The 18,648-nt window shown below is 41.2% G+C and overlaps 1 pseudogene; it reads left to right on the top strand.

Moving 5' to 3' along the window:
- Positions 1-5,381: 5,381 nt before the first annotated feature.
- On the top strand, positions 5,382-17,318 carry LOC100406439 (ubiquitin-protein ligase E3A-like; annotated as a pseudogene).
- Positions 17,319-18,648: the final 1,330 nt, after the last annotated feature.

Raw genomic sequence — 18,648 nt, 5'->3', positions numbered from 1 at the left:
GGAAAGTTTCTAGGACAGCACCTAATGCACTAGGTGATCACAGAATGATTACATACCTTCCATCTTTGGGAATTACTTACTGCAAGGTCTCCCTCATGGTTTAGCTTGAGAGCTGCTGCTTTTCTGATGCTGTCTTTGTCCCCTTAGCTTTGGGATATTTTCTCTCTCCCACTGAAATCCAAAGCACTTAATCTCCATTCATCATTTGATGTTGTGTACATATTACTACATACTTGGATTTGGTATCAGGTCCAATTGTATGTGCCTCTCTGATTTGCTCCCCCTCCCCCCGTGTTACATCTTTTCTCTTCTGTAAGTCTTGAACCATAATTTCCTTTGTGGCAAAGGCTCTCTGGGTAGCTGTTCCCAGGGCTCGCTTCCTCCACATCACAAGCTCACTGCAACTATGCAGTGTGGCTGTTGTGACCTCCACTGTGCTCAGGGATGTAGAACCACAGCAGGTCCAGCACTTAAGAGATACAGAGTCTTGGTCCTGTGGCCAAGAATAAGCAAGATGGAAGCCCAGCTAGTTTCCCTGGGCATGAGTTGTCTTAACTAGGTTCCTGGGGCCTTGAATGTAGTAGCTAAAGACAGACCAGGAAGGTTTCAGGCTCTATGCTTCCATTAGGGTGTGTCCTACAAAGGCAGTCCTGGAGACAGTGGATCAGTTGAGTTTGAACTTGGAGTTAGCTAAGACCAGGCTCATAGGGCTATGGCCTTGCTACTCCGTCAGAACTGAGATAAAGACTGTGTTCAAGGAGTGATGCCTGGCTTCCCAGAAGGACCAGGTAATACAACTTATATGAACTTGGACTGATGAGAAGGGGAGACAGGAACAAGCTTACGGATCAATTGCTCTCCTTCCCTCCCCATATGGTTCTAGTTTGCATGTAGCATCTGGAGGCTGTCCATGTGATAGGCAGGATATACTTGAAGTTGACGATGTGACCAGCTGGGAGAGGACCACCTTCTATTTGTTATGTCTTGATACTCTACTGTCCGTTCCTCCCACTCCAGATTCCAATGTGTTGCACTTCTCAAGAAAACAGGGTGCAAATATTGCCTAAGTGTTTGCTTCCTAAGGAAGCACGCCCTGAAAATTTTTGTCTACCATCTCTCTTTTTTTCTTCTCTCCTCCCTTTCCTTTCCTTCTCATTTCCTCTTCTCCTTTGGTTTTCTCTGTTTTTTTTTTTTTCCTTCTCCTCTATTACTTATTTTGTTCAAAAATCAAATCATAGAAATTTGATTTTTCTGGGGAGGACTCTCACATTTCTTCATTTTTGAGGCTAAAGCCCTAAGGAATCATGGGAGCAGTAGTCTTCTGAGTAGATTCAGGATGCTGAGCTTGATAAAATATTCTTTTTCTCTTTTGGAGACAGAGTGTCGCTCTGTTGCCCTGGCTGGAGTGCAGCGGCACAATCATAGCTCACTGCAGCCTCAAATTCCTGGGACTAAGCAATCCTCCTGCCTCAGCCTCCCAAATATTTGGGATTGCAGATGGCCAAACTTTACAAAATAAACGTAGGTACACCCCAATTTTAAGTGATCCCCTGGTTTTATCTTTGTTTTCTTTATAAAAAAAGGTTCCCATAACCTTCTATCTCATACAAATATTATTTGATTAATACATTTCAGTTAGCAATGAACTTCACAGTTGCAGTCCCAGGGAGAGAAGTCATGGGGAGACTGGCCATTGCTTCGAGCTGTTCCACAGAGGAAAAGACATGTTCCTACTTTCCCCTGGAAGATGGGGATAGTGGCATCTTTACTTTGCTCTATTTTTATCTCTCTGGTGGGAGCAGTGTTAAAAATGCTAAAAATCCTCTATCATAGCACTGGGGAGCTTCACAAATGTCTGACATGGCCACATAGTCATTTGTGTGTTTGTGGTGGGGGAGTGGTGGTAGGTGGAACAATGGCCCCCAAATGTCCACATCTTAATCCTCGAAATCTGTGAATATGTTACCTAACAAGGCAAAAGGTAGTTTGCAAATGTGATTAAGTTAAGGGTCTTGAGAAGGGAAGCTTATTGGATTACTCTGGCTGCATGTAATCACAATTGGCCTTATTAAGAAGGAGGAAAAAGTGTCTGAGTCACAGAGAGAGATTTGAAGATGCCATCCTGCTGGCTTTGAAGATGGAGGGAGGGGCTATGAGCCAACGAATGCAGGCCACCTTTAGGAGTTGAGAAAGGCAAAGAAATAGATTCTCCCCTCCAGCCTTCAGAATGAACTTAGCCCTGTACCTAGACACCTAGGCTTCCTGACACCTAGATTTTAGTCTTGTTAGACTTTAGACTTACAGAACTTTAGGACAATAAATCTGTGTCATTTTAAGCCACTAAGTTTGTGGCAGTTTGTTGTAGTGGCAATAGAAAACTGGGGGTGCTGGTGGTGGTGGAGTATTAACTTTTGGGTTATTCATAGTTAATTAGTCAAATATAGTATTTGTTGAGCTTCTCCTCTGTGTCAGGCACAAAGGTGAATCCATATTCTCTGTCCCCTTGGAGCCTGAAGTCTGGGGAAGCAATTATTCTAGCAAGTTCTACAGTTCATAGCTGTATCAAATAGCCTGTTTTTTTTTTTTTTTTTTTTTTTTGAGACAGAGTTTCACTCTTGTTACCCAGGCTGGAGTGCAATGGCGCGATCTCGGCTCACCGAAAACTCTGCCTCCTGGGTTCAGGCAATTCTTCTGCCTCAGCCTCCTGAGTAGCTGGGATTACAGGCATGCGCCACCATGCCCAGCTAATTTTTTTTGTAGTTTTAGTAGAGATGGGGTTTCACCATGTAGACCAGGATGGTCTCGATCTCTTGACCTCGTGATCCACTCGCCTCGGCCTCCCAAAGTGCTGGGATTACAGGCTTGAGCCACCGTGCCCGGCCAAATAGCCTGTTTCACTTGTTGTTTAGGATATTTTCATTAGGATGTTTCTTTTTCTCCTTGTGAATTTCTTTCTCTACGAAGTCATTTCTAATTTAAACCCTTGAGCACTTTGCAGTTATCATGCGGAAGGCATGATAGATGGATCCTGGGGAGATAAAGATTCTCTTCAGGGGGCTTCCAATCTATTAGTAAAATTGGAAAGCATCTAAAATAGACAACTAACTCTACAGGGTAGTGTATGATTTTTAATAGAATGAGATTAGGCCAGAAGCAGAACCCGGGACTCCTGGAGTCTCCCTTCAGCTGCCAACCTCTGTCCTAGATAGATACCGTGTACAGAGCCCTGCAGATAAGGAATTCTTTATTACCTATAGACCTAGTTTCTCTGGAGACTCCAGCGCTGCTGCTTGTCTGAATCATGCCCAGCTTCAAGGGCTCCCTGTTTCCCTGTAAATTTAGACTTAGACTAGATGTAGATCAAGGTTATACCAAATGCTGATCTTGACCTGATAAATTTTACCTATAGCCTACACCACACGCAAGAGAAGGCAATTCTTTTAAATCTTTTTAAAAGCAGACCATTCACCTCACTTTCATTCCTCCAGCTGAGCATCTTCCTCCTGTGCCCTGTCAGCTCTGTGCCCCAATTATATCTCTGTTCTTCAAAATATTCCTGGACCATCTGGCAGGGTCCGAGGACATTTTTTTTTAAAGTTGTCTAAACAGGAGGAGAGAAGCCTTGGGATTTCCCTAAAGGTCAGAGTGTGTGACCAGCCATGCTAAGTGCCTCAAGAGACTCTTGCAATTTCAGGGGATTCATGGATCCCAGGAGAGGGATACACCATGAGGTCAGTGGGTCACAACTTATCATGGAGGAAGGGAATGACATGTGCCTCAAGGGACATGGAGGATTTAATTGAACGAAGGGGAGGGAGTGTTTTCCAGGTAGGTGCCTGGGGTAAATAAAGTGGAATGTGGGAATCTGTAGTGTGTAGGGTCCAGAATGCATTGAGAACTAACTTCATGCATGCAATTCGAGTTACCTGATGTGAGCCTTTCTCAAAATATGACTGGTATTTATAGGATAGTGCCGCAGCCAAAGTTCTTGGAGTAAAAGCAATTGCATTGAGAAATCTGGGAAAGTCAGGCACGGATATGTTCTTAATCCTTTTTAATTGAAGTCCCTGAGGAAACACAGCTGTCTGAGCCCTATATTCACTTGCAGATTAAATGAGACAGGTATTAATTGACAATTCATCTTGTCCTTGGTTAAGAAGCCTATTTCATAGAAGAACGTAATGAAACATCTGCAAGATGGCATGACTTGCAGTAGTTGAGTCTGATTACACTGTTTGTGTGCAAAGAGAAAAACAAGCAGCACAAGATAATGTAGGTAGGCTTCCATCCCAGGAATTTATTATTTGAGCAATTTGCTTAAAACTTGCTCATAATAGTGAAAGAGTAGATGATCCCTCTTTAAAAAAATTCGCAAATTTTTCTTTGTACACAGTTTGAATTAAACCCCAATAAATTAGTCTGCATTGGGTATGGAAGAGCATGGAATGGCAGAGCGTAAGCCGTCGTGGTCTAGGTACAATGTCGAGGAATTAGTTAATTAAGAATTGATATAGACAGAGTCCCTAAGTGGGATATATGATAATATAACTTATGGAGAGTCTTAGAAGACGCTGTTTAGACCACACAGAAAGATTTATTGTACATTTTTTTTAGCATATGTGGAATACCAAAATTAGTGTCTCATTCTTCTGTGTCTACCACACTTTCTACTTTTTTTTTTTTTTTTTTAGAGAGGGTTTCACTCTGTCATCTGGCTGGAGTGCAGTGGGGGGATCTTGGCTCACTGCAGCCTCTGCCTCCCGGGGTCAAGTGATTCTGGTGCCTTAGCCTCATGAGCAGCTGGGACTACAGGTGCATACCACCACATCCAGCTAATTTTTGTATTTTTTTGGTGGAGATGGGGTTTCACCATGTTGCCCAGGCTGGTCTCAAGTTTCTGACCTTAAGTGATCCACCCACCTCAGCCTCCCCAAATTCTGAAATGACAAGCATGAGCCGCTGCACCTGGCCACATTTTCTAGTTTTTGTGTGCTTCCTACTGAATTAAAATCTCTTTTAGTGGATGATGCAACGTTAGCTATTACTATTCATTATCATCTCAGATGGGATTAGTTGACAATGGCAAATTGATAATGAAAGTGCACATCCTGTAAACACAGGTGGAAGGACATGCAAGCATCCAGGAAAGAGAGACCTAGGGAGCCAATGTCACAGTTTGGCCCAGGGCAGTGAGTTGTCTAACTGGGGCCCTATGTATCCTATCAAAGCCTGGATGGTCAGCTCAGGCGCTTTCTTTTCTGACAACAGAAGCTACCTCAAGCTAATAAGGAACGAAAAATAAAGAAATGTACTGGGAGGATACGGGATAGCACACAGAACTGAAGAAAAAGATGAATCAATAATCGATGAGTGAGGCAAGAATGCGGGCAGAGTCAGAAGAATCACGGACAGTGCTTGTGAGCATCACTTTTGGGTTGAATCTCCAAATGTTTTCTACCTTTGAAGTTTGCTGCACAAAATCTGAATCCTTGCTGGGGGCAGGGAGAATCCGACCTGGTTTTTCACCCTTGAATCAGGAAAGGGAAGGGACCCTAAATGACAGCTCCATCAACACCACCAGGTAGGAGGGGGGTGACTCTTCACAAGAGGGCAGGGCATTGCCCCCAAATCAAGTGCGATGGGCTTTGGGCTGCTTGTAACAATAGACGTCATATCCAGGTAGCTAGAAGGTTTTTTTAAATGCTTTCCAAATGGGAGGAGAATTTTTTTTGTATTTACTTTCAGTATAAATGTCAAGGCTTTCAAAGAACTTTTGTCAAGACTTAAACATAGGGACGCTTGTAAACTGGGTAACAAAAATTAAAGAAGAGGGGACAACTGGTAGAGACTGCAGATGAGTCTGAAGCCCCCTTGGGAGATTCATGACTTTATTTTCATTCTGAAATAATTAAAAAGGTAAGTGATATACAAATTATCTCAGAATTTCTAAGAGGAATTTATGTAAGATTATACATAAAGTCAGTAGAATATGGTGGAGAAAGCTTGGACTTTTGAGTTGGAGGGGTTTATAAACGAAGATTTTTTCAATTCTTTCCTTTATAATATGGAAATAACCACATCTCTTAGGGTTGTTGTAAGGTACCTGAAGCTCTTGGTCTATATTAAGCCTTAATAAATGCTAGCTTTCTTCTCTCCCGCTGTGTATTTATGTATATGTTCCTCTTTATATATGAAGCATATATAGCGACATAGTTTTCCTTTCCCTGTAATGAGCTGAAAACAAATTCTCTTCTCCTCAAATCTATTTTTCTTCTTTGGAGCTGATATTGGTAACAGGGGTGCACAGCAGACAAGCTCGTCCCTATCCTGTGGTCTGTATTACAAGATACAATCATTTTTCCCCTGGTGGTAGATGAGGCAATTTATATCCCTGGGTGTCTTAAACCTCTCCTACAGCAACAGTCAGCTGTAGTTTAAAGTGAAAATTAAATCCTCTGTGGATTTGAATCATAGCTGGAAGCAAGGCCATCAAGTTGGAGTGGTTGATCTAGCAAAGTAAAAAAAGAAAAAAGTCTTAGAACACCTACATTACAATGAATGGGAGTAGTATGTCATTTACGACAACTTCAGTATTCTCAAATACTTTGTTATTTGCTCAACCAGTTTCTCATATTTAAATGGCCTGATGGGGTGAGTCTTCCTAAGTTTTATTTTAAATGGGGCTGAAAGTAGAAACTGTTGTAGAAATAAACAACAAATTGTTTAAGGAGACATCTAGAGGGAGAAGTGGCAAATAATCTTGGAACATGTAGGCGAAAGAGCAAGTCATCTTGCAAAATATGGAAACAAAAATCTGCCATACCTGCCCCAGCCCAAGGGAAAGAGTAATCCAGGGTACCCAGAACACAGAAAAGGAGCCTCAAAGTTGACCAGAACAAAATGGGTTCCAGTCTTGCCACTTTCTAGGAGCTGATCAACTTTGGAAACATGTCTTTGCCTCTCTGATTTTCACTGTTATCTGTAGCATAAGGCTAAAAAAAATCTCCATTTGCGGAATTCCTGTGAGGATGAAATGAGAATGTAAAGCACTTTGGAGTGGTTGGAACATATGAAACATTTGATAAATGATGTTATGTTATTGCTTAATATAGTTAATACAGTGTATATTCTAAGATACATATTAAAATATGCATGCATTAAGATTTGACCTGATAAACGAAACAATGCTTTATTATGTGAGAGTTAATAATCTTATAATAATCATGAATAGGAATCATATTAATTCTTTCATAAAAATGCTGAAATTTGAGGAGATACAGCATAAGAAAAAAACATGGACTTGGGGTCAGAAAGTTTTCGGTTTCTTCTGCTTGGTGGCTGAGATGTTTGAGTAAGTGTCTTTATCCATACAGAGGGGATGATACCACTTACTTTTTAGAGTTTTGGGAGGATTGTAAAACAACTAATGAATATTGCCTGGCATGTGGTAAACCAAAAACACCTGTTCTCTTCCCTTCTTGTATTGTTCTGAGATTAACACAATCCTACTATATCTCGTAGTCACCTTAGAATACAGACAGAATATAGAGTCTCACAATCTCACAGATAGCATATAGTATATTGGAATCATCAAACATAAAATTTAAAAGTGAACCTGGTGAATATTTAAACTCTACTAACTGATACATCCGGGCTTCTGATGTGTCCCTGGTAAGGAAGAAATTACCTGCTAGGTCATTTCTCTAGTACTAGTACTTAGAACAGAGAGATCTTACCTTTGAGGCAATTTTAATTGTCAGAAAGTTCTTAATATCGAACTGAAATCTCCTCCTGGCAATTTTCCTTCAATGGTTATAGTTCTAGATGCTGATCATCTTCACATCACAGCCCTTCGTGTATTTTAAGTCTGCTACCTTAGAACAGTACCTGACCAATGGTAGGCACTCAGCAAATGTTTCCTCAGTGAATGAATGAGTGGATGAATGGGACAAGAAATGAGAACCATTTAACAGTGTTAGTGCTTTACTGCTTATGCTGAGAACATTAGCACAATTTCTTTTGCACAAAATGGTAATACCTTATATCAATCATGGCACAGTAAAGACAGCAGAACCATTATGAGTTTTATGTAATAAGAGATTTATCATAGGAATAAGGCCTTGTACCATTATGGAAGGGGTTGCAGAAGTGTGGTTTACAAGGAGGGGTTGGAGGATCAGAGAAATGTCTGTAACCTGCCTTCTGAAATGCTAGTGCCAGTGGACAAGAGCAGAGTTCACAAAGGAATATGGGGAGACAGGGATATCAACTGAGGAGTGAAATGGGAAGAAGACTGGGAAGCCTGTTGTTACCTCTGCATCTGGTTACGGGCCTGGAAAGACTGTTGGCCCTTGTGTTCGGGCTCTTCAGAGAAAAAGAGAGTCAGTAGGATCTATCTGCCTATTTCTCTATCTGTGTATCTGCCTGTCTATCTCTCTATCTGTCTATCTATCTATCTATCTCTATCTATCTATATCAATCATCTCTCTCTCTCTCTCTCTCTCTCTCTCTCTCTCTCTCTCTCTCTCTCTCTATCATCTATCATCTATCTATCCTCTCTGTCCATCTACCCATCTTTCTTTCTATCTATGGAATTGACTCATGTGATTATGAAGGCTGGGAACTCCAAAATCTGCAGGGGGACTGGCAAGCCTGAGACCCTGGAGAGTTGATGTTGCAGATGAAGGCTGAAGGCAGTCTGTTGGAGAATTTCCTCTTGCTCAGGGAGGCTGATCTTTTTGTTCTGCTCAGGCCTTTACCGTATTGGATGAGGCCCACCCACATTATGGAAGACAATCTACTTTACCTAAAGTTCACTGATTTAAATGTTAGTCTCATCTGAAAAATGCCCTCTGAGTTGACATGTAAAATTGCCCATCAGCAAAGCTTGCAGTCAGGAAGAAGAGCTAGATACAGAGGAGGGAAAGCATGAATGAGGGCTGGAATCTGCCAGCACTTCTGCCTCTATCTCTTGTTGTGCTAACAATGATGGTCTTTGAAGAGTCAATGGTTACCATTCACTTCTGCCTTCCAAATCTTGCTCAGATTTCCCAGAAGATGATTCTGGGAATCATAAAGCTAGCAGACCAGTTGGCATGCATAAAACTACATAGGAGGCTGGGTGTGGTGGCTCACGCTTGTAATCCCAGCCCTTTGGGAGGCCAAGGCAGGTGGATCACGAGGTCAGAAGATCGAGAACATCCTGGCCAATGTGGTGAAACCCCGTCACTAGTGAAATACAAAAATTAGCTGAGCGTGGTGGTGCCCGCCTGCAGTCGTAGCTACTCAGAAGGCTGAGGCAGGAGAATTGCTTGAATCCAGGAGCCAGAGGTTGCAGGGAGCTGAGATTGCACCACTGCACTCCAGCCTGGTGCAAAAACAAAAACAAAGAAAAACTACAAAAACAAACAAACAAAACTACATAGTCAACCCATTGTTGACTTGGCAGCATATATACCTTTTTAACCTATATTTAACTTTTTTTTTTTTTGAGATGGAGTTTCACTTTTGTTACCCAGGCTGGAGTGCAATGGCAATCTCGGCTGACCGCAACCTCCGCCTCCTGGGTTTAGGCAGTTCTCCTGCCTCAGCCTCCTGAGTAGCTGGTATTAGAGGCAAACGCCACCATGCCCAGCTAATTTTTGTATTTTTAGTAGAGACGGGGTTTCACCTTGTTGACCAGGATGGTCTCGATCTCTTGACCTCGGCCTCCCAAAGTGCTGGGATTATAGGCATGAGCCACTGCGCCCGGCCCCTGTATGTAACTTTCTAACATGATGCAAGACACTCCCCAAACAATCTAACACCTCCTAACTTTCTTGCCCCAAAAGGATACAAAGTCTCATGTGTCATATGGTCCATCTCTGGGTGATGTTATTATCCTTCAAGCTGCCTCACACTTTTCCTTCGATATCTTGTAGCCTGAATACTGAGGTATAAGACTAACCGATTATTACCACATCCGATGATAGATTCTAGCTCAATGGGCGAAGGGGAAGAAAGGAACATAAATGGTTAATATATACACAAATATTCACAGGAAAGTAAGAAAAACAACAGTCAAAATTACTAGTCTTTTTTTTTTTTTTTTTTTGAGACAGAGTCTTGTTCGGTCGCCAGTCTCCAGGCTGGAGTGCAGTGGCGCGATCTCAGCTCACTGCAACCTCCGCTTCCCAGGCCTCCCAAAGTGCTGGGATTACAGGCATGAGCCACTGTGCCCGGCCCTTTTTTTTTTTTTTTTTTTTTTTTAAGACAGAGTCTCGCTTTGTCACCAGGCTGGATGCAGTGGTGCAATCTCAGTTCACTGCCACCTCTGCCTCCTGGGTTCAAGTGATTCTCTTGCCTCAGCCTCCTGAGTAGATGGGACTACAGGCTCGCACCACCGCGCCCAGCTAATTTTTGTGTTTTTAGTAGGTTTGTTTTGTGTTTCACTATGTTGGCCAGGATGGTCTTGGTTTCTTGATCTTGTGACCCACCCACCTCAGTCTCCCAAAGTGCTGGGATTACAGGCATGAACCACCGCACCATGCCTTCCGTCTTTGTTTTTACAACTAGACAGGCTTAACTGGTGTTATCCCAGCACTTTGGGAGGCTGAGGTGGGCTGATCACAAGGTCAGAAGATTGAGACCATCCTGGCCAACATGGTGAAACCCCGTCTCTACTAAAAATACAAAAATTAACTGGGCATGGTGGCATGTGCCTGTAATCCCAGCTACTCGGGAGGCTGAGACAGGAGAGTCGCTTGAACCAGGAAGTTGGAGGTTGTGGTGGGCCGAGATTGTGCCATTGCACTCCAGCCTGGCAACAGAGCGAGACTCTGTCTCAACAAAAACAACAAAGAATATCTATACTTCTTCCATGGCTGTGCAGAGCTCCTAGCAGCAACAAAGCAGGGATGCTAGCCCTTTTAAGGGCTCTGTTCCAGGGCTGCAAAGCATCACCTCCACTGAATTCTAGTGTTTATTAAGTAGCCTAGTTTATTCAGCATCAATTGAAGGGGCAAGAGCTACACCAGGGCATGAATTTTGGGAGGCATAATTCTTTGAGAACTTCCACAGCTGACTAGTATATGTACTTTTGGAATTTTTTAAAAGAAAATTTTGTTGCCTACATGAAAATCATAGCGTAATACCTCTATGACCTGTACTTTTTACAGACAGAGAGATAATGTTCATAACAATATTCAGGTTTCTTCTAACATCATAGAAATACACTGATAGTGGTAGCTGTTGAGTGAAAGATGAATTAATTCTCTTGTTTCTCTGTTGGAAATACCACTGGAATAGTAAATGAAATGCCCCCAGCCGTGGTCAACATATTTTTCCTGCACTGTTCATTGGCTGTTATCAAGCCTTTAGAGTAAACTTATTCGGCAAGTTTACTGGGAACTGCTGGGTGCCCCAAATAGCTAGTTGATATTTAAAAATCTTATCTCATGTGTTTTTCTTTCTCTTCACCACTTGTGACCCTGTAGCTCTTCAGTCATTTAAATTAAGCCACAGGTCTCAGGCTGTCAGTGAAGGGAAGACCATAAAGGACACAGCGTGAACAAGTAGTCAAATTCTTGGCTTTTTTTTTTTTTTTTTAATTTTTTATTGGATTATAGGTTTTGGGGTACATGAGCAGAGCATGCAAGACAGTTGCGTAGGTACACACATGGCAGTGTGCTTTGCTTTTCTTCTCCCCTTCACCCACATTTGGCATTTCTCCCCAGGCTATCCCTCCCCACCTCCCCCTCCCACTGGCCCTCCCCTTTTCCCCCCAATAGACCCCAGTGTTTAGTACTCCCCTTTCTGTGTCCATGTGTTCTCATTTTTCATCACCCACCTATGAGTGAGAATATGCTGTGTTTCATTTTCTGTTCTTGTGTCAGTTTGCTGAGGATGATGTTCTCCAGATTCATCCATGTCCCTACAAACGACACGAACTCATCATTTCTGATTGCTGTATAATATTCCATGGTGTATATGTGCCACATTTTTCCAATCCAGTCTATTATCAATGGGCATTTGGGTTGATTCCATGTCTTTGCTATTGTAAACAGTGCTGCAATGAACATTCGTGTACATGTGTCCTTATAGTAGAACGATTTATAGTCTTTTGGATATATACCCAGTAATGGGATTGCTGGGTCAAATGGAATTTCTATTTCTAAGGCCTTGAGGAATCGCCACACTGTCTTCCACAATGGTTGAACTAATTTACACTCCCACCAACAGTGTAGAAGTGTTCGTTTTTCTCCACATCCTCTCCAGCATCTGTTGTCTCCAGATTTTTTAATGATCGCCATTCTAACTGGCGTGAGATGGTATCTCAATGTGGTTTTGATTTGCATCTCTCTGATGACCAGTGACGATGAGCATTTTTTCATATGATTGTTGGCCTCATATATGTCTTCTTTCGTAAAGTATCTGTTCATATCCTTTGCCCACTTTTGAATGGGCTTGTTTGTTTTTTTCCTGTAAATCTGTTTGAGTTCTTTGTAAATTCTGGATATCAGCCCTTTGTCAGATGGGTAGACTGCGAAAATTTTTTCCCATTCTGTTGGTTGCCAATCCACTCTAGTGACTGTTTCTTTTGCCGTGCAGAAGCTGTGGAGTTTCATTAGGTCCCATTTGTCTATTTTGGCTTTTGTTGCCAATGCTTTTGGTGTTTTGTTCATGAAGTCCTTGCCTACTCCTATGTCCTGGATAGTTTTGCCTAGATTTCCTTCTAGGGTTTTTATGGTGCCAGGTCTTATGTTTAAGTCTTTAATCCATCTGGAGTTAATTTTAGTGTAAGGTGTCAGGAAGGGGTCCAGTTTCTGCTTTCTGCACATGGCTAGCCAGTTTTCCCAACACCATTTGTTAAACAGGGCATCCTTTCCCCATTGCTTGTTTTTGTCAGGTTTATCAAAGATTGTATAGTTGTATGTATGTTGTGTTGCCTCCGGTGCCTCTGTTTTGTTCCATTGGTCTATATCTCTGTTTTGGTACCAGTACCATGCTGTTTTGATTACTGTAGCCTTGTAGTATAGTTTGAAATCCGGTAGTGTGATGCCCCCCGCTGTGTTCTTTTTGCTTAGAATTGACTTGGCTATGCGGGCTCTCTTTTGGTTCCATATGAAGTTCATGGTGGTTTTTTCCAGTTCTGTGAAGAAAGTCAATGGTAGCTTGATGGGGATAGCGTTGATTCTGTAAATTACTTTGGGCAGTATAGCCATTTTCACGATATTAATTCTTCCTAACCATGAACATGGAATGTTTCTTCATCTGTTTGTGTCCTCTCTGATTTCGTTGAGCAGTGGTTTGTAGTTCTCCTTGAAGAGGTCCCTTACGTTCCTTGTGAGTTGTATTCCAAGGTATTTTATTCTTTTTGTAGCAATTGCGAATGGCAGTTCGCTCTTGATTTGGCTTTCTTTAAGTCTGTTATTGGTGTAGACGAATGCTTGTGATTTTTGCACATTGATTTTATATCCTGAGACTTTGCTGAAGTTGTTTATCAGTTTCAGGAGTTTTTGGGCTGAGGCAATGGGGTCTTCTAGGTATACTATCATGTCATCTGCAAATAGAGACAATTTGGCTTCCACCTTTCCTATTTGAATACCCTTTATTTCTTTTTCTTGCCTGATTGCTCTGGCTAGAACTTCCAGTACTATATTGAATAGGAGTGGTGAGAGAGGACATCCTTGTCTAGTGCCAGATTTCAAAGGGAATGCTTCCAGTTTTTGCCCATTCAGTATGATATTGGCTGTTGGTTTGTCATAAATAGCTTTTATTACTTTGAGATACGTTCCATCGATACCGAGTTTATTGAGGGTTTTTGGCATAAAGGGCTGTTGAATTTTGTCAAATGCCTTCTCTGCGTCAATTGAGATAATCATGTGGTTTTTGTTTTTGGTTCTGTTTATGTGGTGAATTACGTTGATAGACTTGCGTATGTTGAACCAGCCTTGCATCCCCGGGATGAATCCTACTTGATCATGATGAATAAGTTTTTTGATTTGCTGTTGCAATGGCTTTTTTTTTGTTTGTTTGTTTGTTTTGAGACCGAGTCTTCCTCTGTCACCAGGCTGGAGTGTAGTGCAATGGTGTGATCTTGGCTCACTGCAACCTCTGTCTCCCAGGTTCAAGCTATTCCCCTGCCTCAGCCTCCTGAGTAGCTGGGATTACAGGTGCACGCCACCACCCCCAGCTAATTTTTGTATTTTTAGTAGAGACAGGGTTTCATCATGTTGGCCAGGATGGTCTCAATCTCCTGACCTCATGATCTGCCCATGTAGTTCTCCCAAAGTGCTGGGATTACAGGTGTGAGCCACCACACTGGGCCAATTCTTGGCTTTTTGTTCTAAAATAAGCTTTTATAATTCTTAGTAGAGTGATTTTGTATTTGTAAAATCCGAAGTTTTTAGAGAGGAAAATATGTGGGGCTTCAAGGCAGCGATTGCTTGGAGGATAAAGAATGTGGAACTCATATCTTAAACAACAGAGATGTGAGATGACCAAGAGCAGTTTCCCTCCAAAAAGACTAAGTACAACCACTTTGGAAAACCGTTTGGCAGTTTCTAATAAAGGGAAACATACATCTACCCTTTGACCCAGCAAGTTTATTCTTTATCTAGGGACTCACAGTGCTGGTAGATCAATGTACCCAAGAGAAATAAAAATATATGTCCAAAAATATTTGTACGTAAACATTCATTGCAATTTTATTCATGGTATTAAAAAAATTGGGAATAATCCAAACATCTATTAGGTGTCTAGATAAACAGCTGTAAACTTTTCATACAGATTAAAGATGTGACTTACTTAACAGAATAGAAGGTATATGAAATTCTTGAATTATGCAGAGAAAGAGGATTATTCCCTTTTAATCTGAGTTATTGGAAGAGTTTTTTCTAGTGCTGAGGCATTGGTACAGAGGTTCTGGAAAGTTACACAACATACCAAGGAAGAACTGAAATCTCTTCAAGCAAAGGATGAAGACAGGGATGAAGATGAAAAGGAAAAATCTGCATGTTCTCCTCCTGCTATGGAAGAAGACTCAGAAGCATCTTCCTCAAGGGTAGGTGATGGCTCACAGGGAGACAACAGTTTGCAAATATTAGGCCCTGATGATGTGTCTGTGGATATTGATGCCATTAGAGGGGTCTACACCAGATTGCTCTCTAATGAAAAAATTGAAACTGCCTTTCTCAGTGCACTTGTATATTTGTTACCTAACGTGGAATGTGACTTGATGTATCACAATGTATGCTCTTGAGATCCTAATTATCTGCATTTGTTCATTATCGTAGTGGAGAATAGAAATCTCCACAGTCCCGAATATCTGGAAATGGCTTTGCCATTATTTTGCAAAACAGTGAGCAAGCTACCCCTTGCAGCCCAAGGAAAACTGATCAGACTGTTGGTCTAAATACAATGCAGACCAGCTTCGGAGAATGATGGAGACATTTCAGCGATTTATTACTTATGAAGTCTTGAGCAATGAATTTAACAGTTGAAATCTAGTGAATGATGATGATGCCATTATTGCTGCTTCCAAGTGCTTGAAAACGGTTTACTATACAAATGTAGTGGGAGGAGAAGCGGACACAAATCACACTGAAGAAGATGATGAAGAGCCCATCCCTGAGTCCAGTGAGCTGACACTTCAGGAACTTTTGGGAAAAGAAAGAAGAAAGAAAGGTTCTTGAGACACCCTGGAAACTGAACTTGGTGTTAAAACCTTGGATTGTCAGAAACTACGTATCCTCTTTTGAAGAGTTTATTAATGAACCACTGCATGAGGTTCTAGAAATGGATAAAGATTATACTGTTTTTTAAAAGTAGAAACAAATTATCTTCTATGATGTGTCCCTTTGTACTGTATGCTGTCACAAAGACTTTGGGATTGTATAATGACAGAAGTTGCATGTACAGTGAATGAAGAATCACTGTTCTCGACAGCTTAGTTCAAGGACAGCAGTTGAATCCATATTTGAGACTCAGAGTTAGATGTGACCATATCATAGGTGATGCACTTGTCCAGCTAGAGATGATTGCTGTGGAAAATCCTGCAGACTTGAAGAAGCAGTTGTTTGTGGAATTTGAAGGAGAACAAGGAGTTGATGAGGGAGATGTTTCCAAAGAATTTTCTCGGTTGGTTGTGGAGGAAATCTGCAGTCCAGATATTGGTATGTTCACATAAGAAGAATCGACAAAATTGTTTTGGTTTAATCCATCTTCTTTTGAAACTGAGGGTCAGTTTACCCTGATTGGCACAGTACCAAGTCTGACTATTTGCAACAACTGTATACTGGATGTACATTTTCCAATAATTGTCTACAGAAAGCTAATGGGGAAAAAAGGGACTTTTTGTGACTTGGTAGACTCTTACCAAGTTCTATATCAGACTTTAAAAGATTTATTGGAGTATGAAGGGGATAAAAGATGACATGATGATCATTTTCCAGATATCACTGACAAATTTTTTTTTTTTTTAGACAGAGTTTCGCTTGTTACCCAGGCTGGAGTGCAATGGCGCGATCTCGGCTCACTGCAACCTCCGCCTCCTGGGTTCAGGCAATTCTCCTGCCTCAGCCTCCTGAGTAGCTGGGATTACAGGCACACGCCACTGTGCCCAGCTAATTTTTTGTATTTTTAGTAGAGACGGGGTTTCACCATGTTGACCAGGATGGTCTCGATCTCTTGACCGTGTGATCCACCCGCCTTGGCTTCCCAAAATTCTGGGATTACAGGCTTGAGCCACTGTGCCTGGCCAGACAGATCTTTTTGGTAACCCAGTGATATATGATCTAAAGGAAAATGGTGATAAAATTCCAATTACAAATGAAAACAGGAAGGAATTTGTCAGTCTTTATTCTGACTACATTCTCAATAAATCAGTAGAAAAACAGTTCAAGGCTTTTCAGAGAGGTTTTCATATGGTGACCAATGAATCTCTCTTAAAGTACTTACTCAGACCAGACGACACTGAATTGCTTATATGTGGAAGCCAAAATCTAGATTTCAAAGCACTACAAGAAACTATACAATATGATGGTGGCTGTACCAGGGACTCTGTTCTGATTGGGGAGCTCTGGGAAATCCTTCATTCATTTACAGATGAACAGAAAAGACTCTTCTTGCAGTTTACAATGGGCACAAACAGAGCATCTGTGGGAGGACTAGGAAAATTAAAGATGATTATAGCCAAAAATGGCCCAGACACGGAAAGGTTACCTACATCTCATAGTTGCTTTAGTGTGCTTTTACTTCCAGAATATTCAAGCAAAGGAAAACTTAAAGAGAGATTGTTGAAGGCCGTCATGCATGCCAGAGGATTTGGCATGCTATAAAACAAAGCAAAACAAATAAAAAAGGGAAGAAAGAAACAAAGAAAAAATTTAAAAATTCTAGAAATATAACAAGAGGGATAAATTTTTGATGGTGATAGTGTCCCAGTACAAAAAGCCTATAAGATAGTGAACCACAGAATCATCTATGTCTGTACCTCCCTTCTTTATTGGGGACATGTGAGCTGGAACAGAAGATTTCAGCTACATATATGAACAAATACTTTATTATTATTATAATCATTTTTTTTAATGAAAGTGTTGCATATTCTTCGACTTATATGTACAGAGAGGGTTTTCTGAATATTTATTTTAGGGGTTAAATCACTTTTGCTTGTGTTTATTACTGCTTGAGATTGAGCCTTTTGAGTATGTGAAAAATATATAGCAACAGAACTACGTTCCCAAGGAAAATATTACCACCATTTTTAGATCACGTAACATTCAAGTATGTGCTGCTTTTCTGTCCCTGGATCTAACTCAAATCAGGAACTGTATTTTGTTTTTAATGATTTGGTTTTGAAACTTGAAGTCTTGAAAGCAGTGTGACGCAATCACTGCTGTTCTAGCTCCTAAAGAGTTTTCTGGGCAAAATCTTGTGAGTCAATAAAGATGGAAGGGAGAAATTGGAAAAAAATTTCATACAATGCAATATAATGGAACCAATTACTAACAGTGCCACATTCATGCATCTCAAAAACAGGATGCTGAGTGGGTAAAGAAAGACCCCAAATAGCATGCACTGCCTGATTTCATTTATGTGAACTTCCGGCACACACAAAGCTAACCTGTGGTGAGAGAAATCAGAAAAGTGTTTGCCTAGGAGTGGTAATTGACTGGGGAGAAGCATAAGAAAAATTTGAGGGTGATAGAATATTCCATATCTTGTTAAGACTATAGGTTACAACAGCGTATGCATTTGTTAAAACTAACTGTATTGTTCATACACTTTATGTAAATTATACCTTAGTGAAAGAAAGGAGATAAAAGTTGATCCAGCTGGAGCAAGGAGATTTGGGATGATTTGAATGCTGGTGTGTTCTGAAGATACCTCTCTCCCTAGCCTTGCAGACCACACTTTGTTCCTCTTGACCCAAGAATGTCCAGCATGGCCTCTACGACCGTATGGCTAAAGTGTCCAGGTAATGAGCTGAGAGAGTCTCACACAGTTTAAATGATATGGTTTGGCTGTGTCTCCACCAGATCTCATCTTGAACTTTCTAGATATCCCCATATGTTGTGGGAGGGAACTGGTGGGAGGTAACTGAATGATGGCGGTGGGTTTTTTCTCATGCTGTTCTCATAATAGTGAATAAGACTCATGAGATCTGAT

This window comes from Callithrix jacchus, chromosome 21 (assembly GCF_049354715.1).
Source record: "Callithrix jacchus isolate 240 chromosome 21, calJac240_pri, whole genome shotgun sequence".
NCBI lineage: Eukaryota > Metazoa > Chordata > Mammalia > Primates > Cebidae > Callithrix > Callithrix jacchus.
This window is presented reverse-complemented; position numbering and strand designations above follow the sequence as displayed.